This window comes from Phascolarctos cinereus, unplaced genomic scaffold, assembly GCF_003287225.1.
Source record: "Phascolarctos cinereus isolate Bilbo 61053 unplaced genomic scaffold, phaCin_HiC Scaffold_8;HRSCAF=390, whole genome shotgun sequence".
Lineage (NCBI taxonomy): Eukaryota > Metazoa > Chordata > Mammalia > Diprotodontia > Phascolarctidae > Phascolarctos > Phascolarctos cinereus.
The window spans coordinates 59,521,051-59,534,798 of NW_027556291.1; the positions used below are offsets into that span (position 1 = coordinate 59,521,051).

Below are 13,748 nucleotides of genomic sequence, written 5' to 3' on the forward strand. Positions count from 1 at the left end.
AAAGGAGAAATAAAATAAATCATCCTGTGCAAGGACACAGTAAAGCCGATGGTTTCTTCCATTGCTGTAATAGCTATTGGTTGTCCTTGGAGAAATGACCCTGCACTTTTGTGTAAATAGACTTCCTTCCCAAGTATAAAAGTATTGATTCACTTCTTGTTGTCTCTTGCCCTTGAAGAGGGGGACTTTTTCTACAGTAAATCCTGCCAGCTGCATTCCAAATCCATCCCTTTTCTCCCTTGAATGATTCCTCCTGTCTTTCTCCCTCTCCTGTGACAAGCTTCATTTCCCTACCCTAAGTTGCTGAATAATGCTGCTGACTAGCTGTGTATTCTAAGTGGGTCTGAACCCAATCTGTTCCCTAGGAAGACAACACTGCTAGGACCACCACTAGCAGCAGCACCACCACTGTCAGGTGTCCCTCCCAAGAGATCCTGAAGAGTATCTCTGAAAGGCCTTATTTCTCAAAGATAAAGAGAACTGAGTCAAATTTATAAGAATACAAATCATTCCCCCATTGATAAATAAACAAAAACATAAATAGTTTTCAGACAACAGAATCAAAGCTTTCTATAGTTATAGGAAAAATGTTTTAAATCTCTATTGATTAGAGAAATGCAAACTAAAACAGCTCTGAGGTACCACCTCATACCTATCAGGTTGGCTAATATGACAGAAAATGAAAATGATAAGTGTTGGAGGGGATGTGGGAAACCTGGGATACCAATGCAGTATTGATGGAGTTGTGAACTCATCCAATTACTCTGGAGAGAAACTTGAAAGTATGATCAAAGGGCTATAAAACTATCCATACCCTTTCATCCAGCAATACAACTATTAGGTCTGTACCCCAAAGCAATCAATCAAAAAGGAAAAGGACCTATATGTACAAACATATTTATAGCAGCTCTTTTTGTGGTAGCTAAGAAGTGGAAATTTATACCCATCAACTGAAGAATGGCTGAACAAGTTATGGTATATGGTTGTAATGGAATATTATTGTATTATAAGAAATGACAAGCAGCGTGATTTCAGAAAAGACTAAAATGAACTCATAATGCAAAGGATATTGAGCAGAACCAGGAGGACTTTGTACACAGAAACAATATCTTATGATGAACAGCTGTGAGTGATTTAGCTATTCTCAGTAATACATTGTTCCAAGACTATTCCAAAGGACTCATGCTAGAAAAATGCTAATATTGCCTGCAGAGAATGAACTGATGGCATGTGAACACAGACTAAAGCACACCATGTTTCATTTTCTTTTGGGTGGGTTACAGTTTGAATATCCTTCCACAAAATGAGTAATATGGAAATTGTTGTTGTTACTTGTCCTTCTTTCTCTGAGACCATGATATCAGGGAGATCATGCCATGACATGCAAATGAATTGGATTTAAGTGAGGGATGGCTATGCAGAGTCACCAGCCTTACCCTCTCCTCCAGAGCCATCAGAATCTAGTACAAGATATATATCTGGGTGATGGGAGATAACTGGATGCAGTGGGAGGCAGACCTTGTCATTTACTGGCCAACAATAGGTCCCAGGCCTAGCCTCATTTGGTCATTGCTTGGATCCTGATTGGCTCAGAATGAATGTAAATAGCAATTGTTTCTGTTGTTTCTGTTTTTGACTGGGTAATAGAGACCATTCTCTGCTTCATTTCTTATCTAGGCTTAATCACTGAATGGGCATTGCCTCATTCAAACTGAGACCTGAGAAATATGGAAATGTTTTACATGGATTGCACATTTTTAACTGTAAGGTCGGGAATTCCCTTGGCTGGGGAACCCTGTACCTCCTCCATACCTGTGGGGTGTTCTTTTTGTTATCAAAGGAATAGGCCAAGAAGCTCCAGATTGATTATAGGTAGTAGTTTAATCAGTCATTAGCAGTACTAACAAAACAGGGCCAATCTTCAGTTTGGGATGGCAGCCAGACAGTTCAGCACAAAAGACCCCCCAAATCCCCATGGTAATAATAGAAAACAAAGGAAGGATGAGCTAGAGAGAGCATCACTTCTGATTGGTGCATATTTTTGGTTTTCTGCTTAGTAATGGGCTTGGGTGCTAAGCCAATGTTATGCCCAAATATAAGATTCTGTACTGATCATATACCAGTTACACATAGGTCATGATATTCTTATTATGGCTTTCATCGGTCATAGTATTTTAAGCTATGACTCTAAGTTATGATTTTTTAACAGGTCACCATGTTTGGCCTCTCACCTTTCACAGAGTTCTTTTTAAGGCTTTTCCCCAATTGGGACCCCACATCCACCCCTGAAAAGCCTCCCCTACACTCTTTCTGAATATATTCCACAAGGTCCCTGGGGTGGCTCTATACTGGGGTGTTTAGGGTCTTTTTGGGTACAGTTGGGATGGTCCCATTTGTAAGCATAAACCATACAAGTAATATAAGCACAGACAGGAAAACAACATGACCAAAGAGAAAATTACCACAATTGTTATAATTTTATTCCATCCCACCCCTGGGGAGGTGAAGGAAGAACCAATGGCATTTGGGGATTAATGGGAGATCTGAGTTTCTGAATTAGGTTCAGAGACAAATAAACCTGGCTTGGGCAGTTTTACAACATATTGGGAGTGACAGAGAACTGAATCAATTGCATAATGGGATCATAACAGCTTGATTTTCTCAGTTTCCCCTTTTTTCTCTAGGGGAGGCATGTACGGTGATGATCACCAATCCACCCCCAATGTCCATTTAATTAACAAATTTCATCTTGGTATTCAGATGTCCCATGTAGTTGTATGGTCTCTGGAACATCTTTTCTTGGGGCAATCTGGAAAATATCTTGTCCTCAGGGGCAGCTCTTCAGTGGAATTGTTTTGCTGGTTCCAAGTGACTTGTACAGATTCCTTAGATGTTCCTGCTAAAATCTTTTACAGAACAGATCTCAATACAGGTTAGTATAGCCTCTCAAATTTTACTTCTCCAATAACTGGTTCATATTGTAAAAACAAGTTGAAACCTTAAGTTCTGCTCTTAACAAGGGAGCATCAAAGTAGGAACCCAGAGTTTGTGTGAAGCTTCACAAAATTTAGGTTTTTACATGCCCCATTAGAATCATTTACATTTGACATACAGGATTATCTGATCTCGTCACATTCTCAAAAGTTTCCACTGTGATTCCAATTCATTTAGGAGGATCAGATGCTACTGAGGATTCAATCTTATACATGAAAATATAATGTTGCTTATATTTTCATGTATGGGATTGAATCTTCAATACCATTTGATTGCAGGCTTGTGCTAATTGCAGGCTTTTTGCCCGAGTTGAATAGTGACACAAACAAATTTACCTATAAGAAGCTGACTTTACTCCAATTAAAATTAAAGACTTGGGAGGATACTTAAAGAATTAATTTCAAAATAGTGCATATCAATAAATTGTTTATAATTAACTGTGCTTGTACCACATTAGTAATAACTTGAATGAAATTGTCTTTTCCATTAATGTAACACAAAAAAAGGGAGTTATATCTGTGAGAAAAGAGTTAAGTTTCCACATAAGTAGATAAGAAATCAGCACAGACAGGCTAACTTCTCTGTCCAAGCGGGGAGTGACAAAATAATTCTAGGGACAAAATGTATGTTAAGGGGTGGGGATCACATGTATATAAAATATATGAACAAGGCGTAAAAGGAAGATTATAACCCAGAAGGATTAGGACCAATCCTGATCCAGAAGGGAGGAGTTAGGCAATTACTAACTATAAAGCTTGCTCTTGCTTCTGTCCTGGGCACACTCTCCCCTTCAAAGGAGGTGTGCCCGCTTCTCCAAAGAATTGAAAGGATGCACTTCAAACTCTTTAATAAAAAGTCTTTTGAGACACCAGTCTTCTGAACTGAGTCTGGAGTCTTTTCTTAAATGGATATGTTATAAAGAATAGACTGCACTGAAATTCTCTTCCCCAAACCAAATGAAGATGTTTCTGATTTTCACCCAACAAGTTAATAAATTCAAATCCTTTTTCACAGACTTTTTTTTGTCTGTGTCTAACTATTTCCGTATTATTTAGAATTGATGAGCTATTTCAGAGACTTCATCTTTCACATGACTATGCAGGCAGGCAGATGAGAAGCCCGAGTACTAATTTACGTTGTTGTTTGGGATATGGAATGACTACACATTCAGATTGAAAGCATTAAGATCTCACATACTTATACTGTACTCATATCTTTTACTGACCACTTGCTCTGACTATAGGAATTTGATATAAAAGGAAAAAGCACAGATATGATTATAACAGCAACAAACTAGTCCTTCAGGCTTAATCCTAAGGATAAGTATATGACAGAATAAAGTATCCTTAGCTTTGTTTGATTTCAGCCAAGAGTCAGTTTAATAACCAACCATGGAGTAATAATTCTACCTCACCAGCAGATGCAGGAATAGCCAGGTGGGAAACATTCCTGTTCAAAGGAACACAATGAGGAAACTGAGGGAGGAGGATCCCACCTTAGATTGTTGCCAAGGTTGTCCTCTTGACTTTTCCCAGACACAGATCTCTACCTGGTCAAGATTATATTCCCTGAGTAGTTTGTGGCATTTCTCTCAAATGGTGGATTACTGACTGAATGATTCATCAGACAACTATACCTAAACTCAACCCTCAAAATAAAATCAGTTATAGTCCCAAGAGCTTTGATGTCAAATGGCAAGTTTCACTAATCACAGCTTAGGGCTAGACACAATTATTTCTCCCACCATGGAGTTGCAGTAAGAAACAAAAATTTACCAGAACTCATAAACATAACAGATTTCACTTAACATCTTTCACTTGTTTTCTTTTTGTCTCAAATTTAAATTTGTTCTGGTGTAACAACCAATCATCAGAAATCATTTCTATATTATATATAAGCATGCAAATCCTCAGCAAGCCAAGTTTATTGTTTAGGAACTCCATCACCCAAACAAGCTCTTTTCCCAGGGCTGATGACCTTGCTCACATAGATGATTTCAAGGAACCTGACAAGTTTACAAAACTTAGATAATTGACAGGGACCCCAGAGAAGGGGCCAAGACTGCCACATACTCTGGCAAGTCCACTATTTTCTGTCTTAATTTAATTTGTTTTTCACTGACTGAATTTCCCCTGTATCCTTCTATGGCTACCCACTTGCCAGGATGTCTTTCAGGGTTCCCATAGAGCATCATGCATTCTGCACCAGCATCTACCAGAGTTGACATAGTTTGTTTATTTTTTAGGACCCCAGTATATGGTAACTGGCACATGGGGCTTCTGATCACCTTCTATAGCCCTACATTAGAGGCAACCTTGGCCGTCTTACTAGGGAGGGGAGGAAGGGGTTTCCACTCCATCTACCCTTAGAGCTGCTGGCTGTGCTCTTTGACACCATCACCACCACTTCCAAAGGTAGAATAGACTAATGCTGCTGTAAACCCTCATATCCCAAGGAGGACTGCTCTGAATGGGCAGAACAAATCTGGATAAGGCTTTCACCTCATCCCCTCCTTTCCACACAGTAATCAATGACCAGTTTTAGGTTTTACATTAAAACAGTAACCCCAAATAAATTAGTTAACAATCTACAAACTTTACAAGTGATAGCCAAATTGTTTTAGCCATAACCTCCTCTTAACTAGAGGCAAAGATGGAAATATCCAGTTCTCCAAATGGCAGGTACAAAACAGTATAAGGCAGGGTTAGCAGGGCTGATAAAATAACATAAGTGGTTTTAAACAATTTTTCCACTTTTACTTACTTTCAGTTGTTGCTTTCATAACATCCAAATTATGAAAAGTTGCTTGACATACCTGATACAAAAAGTTGATTTGAAACATTAGTATGCATTTGAAACTTGAAAGAAACCCTACCAATCAGGTGACTTCAATCCTGTTGAATGCATTTCTAAATTACCTTATACAGAAAATCAGGCATCTCATCACCATTGGCACTGTATACTGGTCACATCTAATTAACAAACTAATAATAACAGTTACATTTATAGTGTCTGCTCTCTGCCAGGCATTGTGCACTGAGAGAAGGGAAAGGAAGAGGTAGAATGGGGTAAATTATCTGACATAAATAGGAAAGAAAGATTTTACAGTAGAGGGGAAGAGAGAGGAGGTGGCTGGGAACACTTTTACCTTACTCTCATCAGAAATGCCTCAAAGAGTGAATAACAACAACACACACACAACAGGGTCTAGAAATCTATCTTACCTACAGAAATGTAGGATGGGAAAGGCAGAGAGAAGTAGGGGAAGGGGGAGGGAGAGAAGGGAGGACAGATTGGGCAAGGTGGTTGTCAGAAGCAAAACACTTTTTAAGGAGGAACATGGTGAAAGGAGAGAGAGAATAGAATAAATGGGGGGGAGACAGGATGGAGAGAAATATAGTTAGCAATCATAACTGGTAAAAGAAATTCTTGAAGTAAAATTCCTCTGATAAAGCCTCATTTCTCAAATATATAGGGAAATGAGTCAAATTTATAGAAATAAGAGCCATCCCAGATAAAAATAAAGGTATGACATCAGTCAGTTTTCAGATGAAGTAATCAAAGCTATCTATAGCCATATGAAAAAATGCTCTAAATCACTATGGATTGGAGAAATGCAAATTAAAACAATTCCGAGGTACTATCTTACAGGTATTGGCTAATAGGATAGAAAAGGAAAATGACAAATGCTGGAGGGATGTGGGAAAAATGAGACATTAATGCACTATTGGTGGAGTTGTGAATGGCTTCAATCACTCTGTACAGCAATTTGGAACTATGCATACCCTATGACCTAGCAATACCACTATTAGGTCTGTATCCTAAAAGAAATTAAAAAAAAAAAAGGAAACAGACCTATATGTACAAAACTACAGCTTTTTTTTGTGGCAAAGAATTTGGAAATTAAAGGGATGTGCATCAACTGGGGAATGGTTGAATAAGTTATAGTATATAATTGTGATGGAATGCTATAATTTTATAAGAAATGATGATCAGGATGGTCTCAGAATATCCTAGGAAGATTTGCATGAACTAATGGAAAGTGAAGTGAGTAGAACCAAGAGAACCTGGTACACAGTAACAGCAATATTATAGAGTGATCAGCTGTGAATGACTTAGCTATTTTCAGCAATATAAAGATTCAAGACAACTCTGAAGGACTTGTGATGAAAAATGCTACCCATATTCCCAGAGAAAGAAGTGATGGTGTCTGAATAAAGATGAAAGCAAACTTTTTAACTTTATTTTTCTGAGGGTTTTTTTTTTTGGTCTGTTTTCTTTTACAACATGACTAATAAAGAAATATGTTTTGTGTGACTAAACATTTATAAGCTATATCAAATAGCTTGCCTGCTCAATGGGGGGGTGAGGGAGGAAGGGAAGGATTTGGAACTCAAAATTTTTAAAATGAATGTTAAAAATTGTTTTTACATGTAATTGGGGAAAAATAAAATACTAAATAAACACTAAATAATAATAACAACAACAACATAAGCAGACCATTCCACAGACCCTTTATGTAATATGAACTTACCCCATGGATGTGGAAAAGGGCAGAAGGGAGTTAGGAAGGGGACTGCACTCCCTGGAGGAGGGGCCAGGACATGGTTCAAGGACACGTGGGGGCTGGACACAGAGAAGCAAGAGCAGAGGAGGAACACATGGCTAGTGGCCAGCACATGAGGGCCTGGCTGGAACTGAAAGGAAGAACATGCTGGCAAGCAGACACATGAGGGCCCACATGGAAACATTCAGGAGAGGACAGGCCACATGTGGTGGGGACCAGGGACAAGCACACGTAATCTAACTTGGATGGACAAAACATCAAAACACAGAGACCAAACTCTTAAGAGGGTGGGCAGACTAAAATGAAGGTCTGCTCTCAGCACTGGAGGTCTCAAGCCAAGTCTCAATCTAGCAGTGGTGGTGGCTGTCTCTCTGCAGGTCTGTTCTTCTCCTTTCACTTGGAGGATATTTTTGCTTTTTCCTTTTGAGGGGATGGTGGTGGTAGGAGGCCACAGAGTGCCAACTTGAGGGGCAGGAGCAGAAAGAGATCCCAGTACAGCATGGTAAAGTTGACAGAGGTGTTTACTTGGAATGCAGATTTCTTATAGAATTCCTTCCATAAAGCCAATTTGCATAATGTGAATTTACATAAAGCACCATCTGTCTGTACTCCTTTCTATTCCCATTCAGTTTTCTCCAGAGGTCTTTCATATCTAAGTTTCTAAAATTCTATTACTCTTCTTAACTTCTTTCTTACATTTTTATGATTCGGTTTATCTAGCTCTCAGAGGAAAAAAGTTGGGTGCCCCACTACTATAGTTTTCCTGTCTATTTCTTCCTGTAATTATTTAATTTTTCTGTTAAGAATTTGAATCCTATGCCATTTCCCAAATACATGTTTACTTCTGATATTACTTCATTGTGTGTCATTCCTTTGAACAAGAAGTAGTTTCCCAGCTTACTCTTTTAAATATGGCTATTTTTGTTTCTGCTTTGTCTGAGATCATGATTGCTAACCCTCCATTTTTTACTTCAGTTGAAGTATAAGAGTTCTGCTCCAACCCCACTTTTCACTCTGTAGTTCTCTCTTTATTTCAAGTGTGTTTATTGTAAAATAAATAAACAAACAAACAAACATATTTCTGGATACTGGTTTCTAATCCATTTTGCTACCCAATTCCATTTTATGAATGAGTTCATCTCACTCACAGACTTAGGATTACTAACTATGCATTTTCCTCAATCCTATCTTCTTCTGTTTCTCCTTCTCTCTCTTTTTATCCTGTCTTTACTCTAATTTCTGTTTTGCATATGACAACTGTATTCTTTTATCACCCCTTTTTCTTTCTCTTTTCCCATTCTCTTACTTACCTCTAGGATAACATAGATATTTATGACCAATTGAGTAAGCATATATGGGACAGACATAAATATAGATATAGATATTTTCCCCTATTAAACCAATTTAGATGTGACTGAGGTTCAAGCATTGGCTACTCCCCTCCCACCTACCATTTCACACTCCAGGGTAAAAGCTCTTTTTTGCACACCTATTTTATGGCAGATTATTTCCCCCATTCTTTCTCTCCTTTCTGCCTTCTCCAGGGCATCCATATTTTTACCTATCCATTTATTTTCTATCATCTGAGCCTAAGGGGCTCACTCCCAAACCTTCTTTCTATGTAGAATCCATCTACCTGCTCTAATAATGATAACATTCTTAGAAGATTTGTGTATCCTCTTCCCTTATAGGCAAGTACACAATTAACCTTAAAGAGTTGCTTATGATTCCTCTTTCATATTTACCTTTTAATGCTCCTTTAGAGTCTTGTATTTCAAAGTCATATTTTCTCTTCAGCTCTGGTCTTTTCCTCTGAGTATTCTGATGGTAGATGCGTTTCCCCAGAGAGCAAGTAGGAAGTAGAATGTTCTCAGAGAGTGTGTCTTCAGCCCCAAATGTCTTGTCTTCTGAGTGTTCTGATGCTAGATGTGCTTCCACAGAGAGCAAGCCTGTAGTAACTGGAATGTTCCCAGAGAGAGTGTCTCCTGCCACAAGTATCTTTTCCTCTGAGTCTTCTCAGAGCGTGTGTTTCTCCACCTATAAGTATCTCATCCACTGAGTGTTCTGACACTAGATGTGCTTCCAGAGAGTAAGCCTGTAGTAACTGGAATGTTCTCAGAAAGACTGTCTCCTGCCACAAGTATCTTTTCCTCTGAGTCTTCTCAGAGTGTGGGTGTCTCCACCTATAAGTATTTCATCCACTGAGTATTCTGAGGCTAGATGTGCTTCCACAGAGAGTAAGCCTGTAGTAACTGGAATGTTCTCAGAGAGACTGTCTCCTGCCACAAGTATCTTTTCCTCTGAGTCTTCTCAGAGCGTGGGTGTCTCCACCTATAAGTATTTCATCCACTGAGTATTCTGAGCTAGATGTGCTTCCCCAGAGAGTAAGCCTGTAGTAACTGGAATGTTCTCAGAAAGATGTCTCCTGCCACAAGTATCTTTTCCTCTGAGTCTTCTCAGAGCGTGTGTCTCCACCTAAGTATTTCATCCACTGAGTATTCTGAGGCTAGATGTGCTTCCACAGAGAGTAAGGCTGTAGTAACTGGAATGTTCTCAGAGAGACTGTCTCCTGCACAGTATCTTTTCCTCTGCATAGTGTTTTAGTTGTGTTGACTGCTTTTGCTTCCTAAAACAAAAATTACCATTTGTCACATGGCATGGCTCTCAGGGAGGAGGAGAGGGAGACGGAGGGATATATGGGATACCATAGGTAAGATACAGAAAAAATCAATTATTTCTCTTTTAAAACGAGGTAAAGTAACTAAAGGGTATTCATGGAGAAGGAGGAAGGGAAAAGAAATGGGTTGTGGACGTGCAGAGTGATTCCTTCCACCTCTGCAGCTTCAGGATCAGGGCTTGGCTTGAGACCTCCAGCACTGAGAGAGGAGATATTTGGCTGCTCCATTAATCCACAGGTGTGGCATCCCCATGTCAGTCTTCTGTCCACCTCCGCTCGGGGTACTGTGTGTCTTCAGTCCATGTGTCACCTCTCCTTTTCTGTGTGTGGCCACATCCAGCCTCCACATGTCTGTCCTCCACTTGTTCTTCCTCTAAATTCTGGCCAGGCCATCATATGGCTGGCCCCAACACCCACCTGATTCTCTTCCTGTTCTTGTTTCTCTGTCCCTGGCCCCCAGTGTCCTTGAACTGTCTCCTGGCCCCCTCCTTTCATAGGCATGTGACCCACTTCCTCCCTTGTAACCACATCGGTGGGCAAATTCACATTATTTCAAAATTCTTCTACTTACAAGCTTGTCCAATTGTCCACTTACACAAAACTAGAATGGCTTGTAGTAGATGAAAAAAGGAAAAAAGAAAACAGATGGCATAAGTGGAAAGCAGTTTGGCAGAAATTTGATAGGAGTTCAATACCTCACACCAAGTATCAAATTAAATTATAAAGGAATACATGAGTTAGATATGATAGTTAAAATAATACAGTAATAAGTGATGAAAATTATAAATAAGAGATATAAATATGATCATTAATAATTACTCTAGCCTAGACCTACAACTCACTAATTTATTCATTCTATAGTTATTGGTGAAGCTCCTCCTATATGCTGAGCACAGAGAAAGACAGGTGGCCTAATTAAGCAATCAAGCAGCATTTCTGAAGTAACTCCTGCTTAAGAGGTACACTGCTAGCTTCTGGAGATGCAAGCACTAGTGAGGACACAGTCCAGATGAGGAATGTCCTTGACAACAACTTGTATCCATATTGACCTTGACAACACCTTGTATCCAGAGCCCCTGAACTGACCAATCATACTCCAGCCCCTACCTAATAATGGACCACAGAACCATGCAGTACCTACCACTGCTTACCCTAGAGCAACCAAAGAGCTAATTAACATGCCACCTTGTCTATCAGCCAATTCTACTCACCCTTACCCTATAAAAGAACCATTGTCATCCCAACTGGGGCTGCTCCTGCCTTTCTTAAGGAGAAAAGCCCACTGGGCGCAGTAATCCCCAATAATCTCAATACTAAAACAAAATGGTGCCTCTCATCCAATTTGTTAAAGGAAAAGTTAAATGACTTACAGAAGGAAACAGATGGTAAAACTCTTCTAAGTGATGTCCTCAAATTTACCCTCTCAGAATTATGCAAATCTATGCATAATGTAATAAAAAAGTAGTAAAGGAGAGGAAAAGAATATTAGAAAAGTTAGACATGATAGAACTCTGGATACAACCTGAAAGGAAATAGAAAGGAATGTCACTTTTTCTCAGCTGTACATGGCACCTTCACAAAAAATGAACATATATTAGGGCACAAAAATCTCATAATCAAATGGAGAAAAAATAGAAATACTAAATGGACTTTTTACAGACCACAATGTAATATAAATTACAGAGATGTGGAAGCATAGATTAAAAATTCATTGAAAAGTAAAGAATGACTGGGTCAAAGAACAAAATATTATAGATTAATCAATAATTTCATTAAAGAGAATTACAGCAATAAGGCAACATACCCAAATTGGTAGGATGCACCCCAAGCAATACTTAGGGGAAATTTCTATCTCTAAATGCTTATATCCATAAAACAGAGAAAGGGCAGGTCAAGGAACTGGGCATGAAATGTATAAAAGTAGAAAAGAACAAATGAAAAATCTCCAATAAACATCAGAATGGAAAACCCTAAATCAAAAGTGAGATTAACAATTTGTTCAAAAAATCAAATTAAAAAATAAAAGCAGTTGCTGCTTTTATCAAAATGCTAATAAAATCATTTAAACCAGAGGCAGCTAGGTGGTACAGTGGATAGAGCTCTGGCCATGGAGTCAGCAGGATCAAAATTCAAAAAGGGCCTCAGACACTTGACACTTATTAGCTGGGTGACCCTAGGCAAGTCACTTAACGCCAGCTGCCTCACTAAAAAATCGAAAACAAAAACAAAGAAAAAACAAAAACAGATAAACCATTGGGTAACTTGATTAACAAAAAGAAAGAAGAAAGCCAAAGTACCAGTCTCAAAAACAAAAATGAAGATGAATTAAGATAAAATTAAAGCAATGCTAAGGAGTTATTTTGCCCAATCACATGCCAGCAAAACTGACAATCTACATGAAATGGATGAATAATTACAAAAACACAAACTTCCCATATTAACAGAAAAGGAAATAGAATACATAAATAACTCCATCTTAAAGGAAAATATTGAACAAGGCATACAGGAGTTTCCTAGGAAAAAATTCCCAGGAGTAGATCAACTGTGAAAGTGAATTCTACTAAATATTTAAAAAACATTTCATCCCAATACTATACAAAGTACTTGAAACAACTGATAAAGATGGAATCCTATGAAATTCCTTTTATGGCACAAACATGCTTTTGATACCTAAACAAGAGTGTAGGGATATACACAAACTAATACCTTATTGGAGGAGCTGTAAAATGACACATCCTTTTTCGAAAGTAATTTGGAATTCTGCAAAGAAAATGTCCAAAGCCTGTAAAACAAAGACTCCATTACACCCCAACAAAGCCATTAGTACGAAAAATGTCCCCCTATATTCCAAAATACTTATAATAATACTTTCTGTGACAACTATGATTTGAAAAACAAAGTAGATGCTCATCAACTGGGGAATGGCTAAACAAGATATGGAACAAGACAAGGACATGAAAGGCATGACATACTGTTCCCATGCAAGAAGAAATGATGTGTGATGAGTACAGAGAAATATGGAAAAGCCTCTGTGAACTGATGCAAAGTGAATTAAGTAGAGTCAAAAAAAATAGTATATATACTCGGTAACTACAGCAATTGAAGTGGAAAGATTGACAGCAAAAATTTAAAAGTGCCTCTAACAAAATATTAAAGATGAAGTGGGACCGAAAAGGAAATGTGAGAAGACACCATCACCCTACCCCATCCAGTAGGTGACAGGTCCACAGGTGTTACACATTGCACATCTTTTCCCAAATTCATCAATCACTTGCACTCATTTTTCTTTCCCTCCCTACAACAGGCAATATGATTTGTTCCATGGCATGTCCTTTGAGGATAGGGAGAGGGAGGAATACATGGGACACCTTGGCAACCTAAGAAACAGATAACATTAAAAAATTTTTAAAAATAGGTCATAGGTCTTAAGCAAAATAAAGGTGGGGTGGAAGGAGGAAAGAAAGGGGTTTGGGTTAGTGATTATACATAGCAGATCCAAACCATATTACA

At 38.5% G+C, this 13,748-nt stretch overlaps 1 long non-coding RNA gene across 1 annotated transcript; it reads right to left on the bottom strand.

Moving 5' to 3' along the window:
• Window positions 1-1,862: 1,862 nt before the first annotated feature.
• LOC110202180 (uncharacterized) lies at window positions 1,863-13,064 on the bottom strand. Its single transcript, XR_013483552.1, has 4 exons — window positions 12,945-13,064; window positions 11,609-11,760; window positions 5,758-5,809; window positions 1,863-2,906 (listed from the first exon to the last, which is right to left on the bottom strand). It is a non-coding gene; the product is annotated as an uncharacterized LOC110202180 (long non-coding RNA).
• Window positions 13,065-13,748: the final 684 nt, after the last annotated feature.